This window comes from Schistocerca cancellata, unplaced genomic scaffold (genome assembly GCF_023864275.1).
Source record: "Schistocerca cancellata isolate TAMUIC-IGC-003103 unplaced genomic scaffold, iqSchCanc2.1 HiC_scaffold_680, whole genome shotgun sequence".
In the NCBI taxonomy this organism is placed as follows: Eukaryota; Metazoa; Arthropoda; class Insecta; order Orthoptera; family Acrididae; genus Schistocerca; species Schistocerca cancellata.
Window position 1 is genome coordinate 17,501 of NW_026046691.1, and position 5,000 is coordinate 22,500.

Genomic DNA, 5,000 nt, shown 5'->3' on the forward strand with positions numbered 1-5,000 from the left:
CTTGCCCTCCAATAGATACTCGTTAAAGGATTTAAAGTGTACTCATTCCGATTACGGGGCCTCGGATGAGTCCCGTATCGTTATTTTTCGTCACTACCTCCCCGTGCCGGGAGTGGGTAATTTGCGCGCCTGCTGCCTTCCTTGGATGTGGTAGCCGTTTCTCAGGCTCCCTCTCCGGAATCGAACCCTGATTCCCCGTTACCCGTTACAACCATGGTAGGCGCAGAACCTACCATCGACAGTTGATAAGGCAGACATTTGAAAGATGCGTCGCCGGTACGAGGACCGTGCGATCAGCCCAAAGTTATTCAGAGTCACCAAGGCAAACGGACCGGACGAGCCGACCGATTGGTTTTGATCTAATAAAAGCGTCCCTTCCATCTCTGGTCGGGACTCTGTTTGCATGTATTAGCTCTAGAATTACCACAGTTATCCAAGTAACGTGGGTACGATCTAAGGAACCATAACTGATTTAATGAGCCATTCGCGGTTTCACCTTAATGCGGCTTGTACTGAGACATGCATGGCTTAATCTTTGAGACAAGCATATGACTACTGGCAGGATCAACCAGGGAGCTGCGTCAACTAGAGCTGAGCAGCCGGCCGCCCGGGAGTGTGTCCCAGGGGCCCGCGCGAACACGCAAGCGTCCGCTCAATTATTCTGCAAACAGGAGGAGGCTGAGCTCCCCTGCACAATACACCTCGAAACCCTCTCAGGTCCCGGCGGCGCGCAGCGCCGTCCTAAGTACTTGGTCGGGTTCGAGAGAGGCGCAATCGCCCGGAGTTAGGCGAGTAGACGCTTTAGGTGCGACCACCCGTGCTCCCAACTGAGCTTGCCGCTGCCGACAGAGGCCCGGGAGCGTGCTGTCGTGGCATTGCCGGCGGGAGACAACACGCGCCACCTACGGTGACCGGCAGCTCCAACGCCAGCGCCACAGAAGGGCAAAGGCCCCACGTGGGTGCCGAAGCGAACTCTCCCAGCACAGCGCACGTGCCAACACGTCTGCACAACTGCGATACAAACCACCAGCGAGAACCGCTGGGGCGACCGAGCAGCAGACGGCGTCGCGGCGCCGAGTGCCGGGCGGCGGCGCATCCTCAACGCACACAGTCCTCAGTCGGACCAGCACACTGCAGATGTCCACCGCGCTTCGCACCGGGCCCGCGAGGACCCACTTTGGCCGCCCGGCGCCGCGCGCAGGGTGCCCCGGCGCGCAGCTGCGCCGCCTGCCGCGTCCGTCGGCCGGCGCGCCTGCCACTGGGCGCCCCCACCAGCCGGCTGTAGCGCGTGCGCCCACGCACCGCGCGGCCAGCACGCCGGGCGGCCCCCCCTCACCGGCCGGGGACGGTCCCACCCAGCCACCGCCGCGTATCGCTTCACACACAGATTTGCCCTTACTGATTTACCTCCAGCAACAACAACCGCACCACAATGGGTTTACCAGTTGTTCATTTGCGTAACGTCACCAGCAAACGTAGACGTCCATCCCAGTTTGCAAATGCAACGATTATTGCATACCTGTCTGTTAGGTGTCACGACACACTACGTCTGCCCACATACACGCAACAAATGTGCACGACTAGAGAACACGTGGGAGGTGGCCCCCTACGTATGCGATGTCCATTACGAGACCGACTGTCAACCAGCATCTGTACCATGTCGCAGATGTGGAACGCGGTGCACCATGCTATCACACTGTGTGAGAAGAGACGACTACGTTTGAATACACGCGCCACTACATCAACAGACGGCTCATGCTGATCGCCATCCAGGGCGTCCGTTAATCCCACACGTCTCTATGGCGTACCACACTGCAATGTAGCTGTTATGGGGAGACGGCACGTGGCTGAGTGCACAACATTTGGACCGTATGGTTCGCTGTTGTTGGGCGCAGTCGTTGTACGGTCACACATGTGCCACAGCGTATCATGCAGTACATACGGACCTATGTGCAGTACAATGTGAGGGTTAAGCTTACGACATCAGCGGACAGTGGACACAGGCCGTACCACGACGTAGACTGAGCGCTTCGACATGCGAATGCCAGTGAACAGCTGCGAAGGGCATTGAACACGCAAGCACCTGAACGACCAGCGTGCGAAGGCAGGGGGGAGGGTGGGGGCGATGTACATCCTGCAGTCGTCCACATTACAGTGTACAGCGGGAGCATGTAAAAAGTAAGCAACACTTGCGAAGTGTTGAACATGAAACGATACACAAGAGGGTGGGCGGTGCGAGTAGCGAACTATATTCAGAGGGTTGTGGTTAGACAACACTGGATTAATGTAACGTGTCATATGCCAATTACAGAGCAGGTTAAGGCACAACTTGGGTTAGGTTAAGGCACAACGTGGGTTAGGTTAAGGCACAACTTGGGTTAGGTTAAGGCACAACGTGGGTTAGGTTAAGGCACAACGTGGGTTAGGTTAAGGCACAACGTGGGTTAGGTTAAGGCACAACGTGGGTTAGGTTAAGGCACAACGTGGGTTAGGTTAAGGCACAACGTGGGTTAGGTTAAGGCACAACGTGGGTTAGGTTAAGGCACAACGTGGGTTAGGTTAAGGCACAACGTGGGTTAGGTTAAGGCACAACGTGGGTTAGGTTAAGGCACAACGTGGGTTAGGTTAAGGCACAACGTGGGTTAGGTTAAGGCACAACGTGGGTTAGGTTAAGGCACAACGTGGGTTAGGTTAAGGCACAACGTGGGTTAGGTTAAGGCACAACTTGGGTTAGGTTAAGGCACAACTTGGGTTAGGTTAAGGCACAACTTGGGTTAGGTTAAGGCACAACTTGGGTTAGGTTAAGGCACAACTTGGGTTAGGTTAAGGCACAACTTGGGTTAGGTTAAGGCACAACTTGGGTTAGGTTAAGGCACAACTTGGGTTAGGTTAAGGCACAACTTGGGTTAGGTTAAGGCACAACGTGGGTTAGGTTAAGGCACAACGTGGGTTAGGTTAAGGCACAACGTGGGTTAGGTTAAGGCACAACGTGGGTTAGGTTAAGGCACAACGTGGGTTAGGTTAAGGCACAACGTGGGTTAGGTTAAGGCACAACGTGGGTTAGGTAAGGCACAACGTGGGTTAGGTTAAGGCACAACGTGGGTTAGGTTAAGGCACAACGTGGGTTAGGTTAAGGCACAACGTGGTTAGGTTAAGGCACAACGTGGGTTAGGTTAAGGCACAACGTGGGTTAGGTTAAGGCACAACGTGGGTTAGGTTAAGGCACAACGTGGGTTAGGTTAAGGCACAACGTGGGTTAGGTTAAGGCACAACGTGGGTTAGGTTAAGGCACAACGTGGGTTAGGTTAAGGCACAACTTGGGTTAGGTTAAGGCACAACGTGGGTTAGGTTAAGGCACAACTTGGGTTAGGTTAAGGCACAACTTGGGTTAGGTTAAGGCACAACTTGGGTTAGGTTAAGGCACAACTTGGGTTAGGTTAAGGCACAACTTGGGTTAGGTTAAGCACAACTTGGGTTAGGTTAAGGCACAACTTGGGTTAGGTTAAGGCACAACTTGGGTTAGGTTAAGGCACAACTTGGGTTAGGTTAAGGCACAACGTGGGTTAGGTTAAGGCACAACGTGGGTTAGGTTAAGGCACAACGTGGGTTAGGTTAAGGCACAACGTGGGTTAGGTTAAGGCACAACGTGGGTTAGGTTAAGGCACAACGTGGGTTAGGTTAAGGCACAACGTGGGTTAGGTTAAGGCACAACGTGGGTTAGGTTAAGGCACAACGTGGGTTAGGTTAAGGCACAACGTGGGTTAGGTTAAGGCACAACGTGGGTTAGGTTAAGGCACAACGTGGGTTAGGTTAAGGCACAACGTGGGTTAGGTTAAGGCACAACGTGGGTTAGGTTAAGGCACAACGTGGGTTAGGTTAAGGTAGAAATTGCGTTACATTGCGGTACAAATTGCGTTACATTGCGGTACAAATTGCGTTACATTGCGGTACAAATTGCGTTACATTGCGGTACAAATTGCGTTACATTGCGGTACAAATTGCGTTACATTGCGGTACAAATTGCGTTACATTGCGGTACAAATTGCGTTACATTGCGGTACAAATTGCGTTACATTGCGGTACAAATTGCGTTACATTGCGGTACAAATTGCGTTACATTGCGGTACAAATTGCGTTACATTGCGGTACAGATTGCGTTACATTGCGGTACACATTGCGTTACACATTGCGGTACACATTGCGTTACACATTGCGGTACACATTGCGTTACACATTGCGGTACACATTGCGGTACACATTGCGTTACACATTGCGTTACACATTGCGGTACACATTGCGGTACATTGCGGTACACATTGCGGTACATTGCGGTACACATTGCGTTACATTGCGGTACACATTGCGTTACATTGCGGTACACATTGCGTTACATTGCGGTACAAATTGCGTTACGAATTTGGTTAAGTTAAGGTGCAAAATGGGTTAGGTTAAGGTGCGAAATGGGTTGGATTACAGTACACAACGTGGTAAGAGAGTGTGTTGGGGGGGGGGGGGGGCCGAGGTTCGTTGGTAGTGATCATTGTAAGTGAATGTCTGAGGCAGCTTCAGTATGTCACAGCAGTTATGTCTCGTCAGGATGCGCTTTTCGCTCGTGACTGGAGGCGCGCCGCGTCTGTGGTTGCGGCAAGGGAGCGGCAGACCTGTGTGATTCATTCCTGCCATTGTTTCTGTGCCGTAACAGGAGGCAGTGTGGTGGTGTTGGGTGCACCCCTGTGTAGGACATGTGTGGGTGTTGGTGGCTTATCTGAGCAATTGTGGATGTCGGACGGGTGGGATATTCTATTTTAGAATTGGACCCCCTGGTGTGGTTATCATAGTGTGGATGGTGTACTGTGGCGGAGAGGATGCACCGGACGTTGGTCCATGCTGGTGCTTACATATTGTATCTGTGTCTGTTACAGGCAGAGAGTAATGTGTGATAGAGTGTCTCGCTGATGTGTGGTTCATATTGTGTGCACAGACTTACAGCATGTATAGGG

At 52.5% G+C, this 5,000-nt stretch overlaps 1 non-coding gene across 1 annotated transcript in view; it reads right to left on the reverse strand.

Moving 5' to 3' along the window:
* The window catches only part of LOC126139185 (small subunit ribosomal RNA), a 1,909-nt gene extending 1,334 nt beyond the window's left edge, over positions 1-575 (reverse strand). The window contains exon 1 of the ribosomal RNA XR_007528621.1: positions 1-575. This exon is cut by the window's left edge and continues 1,334 nt beyond it. This is a non-coding gene — a ribosomal RNA (small subunit ribosomal RNA).
* Between the last annotated feature and the right edge of the window lie 4,425 nt (positions 576-5,000).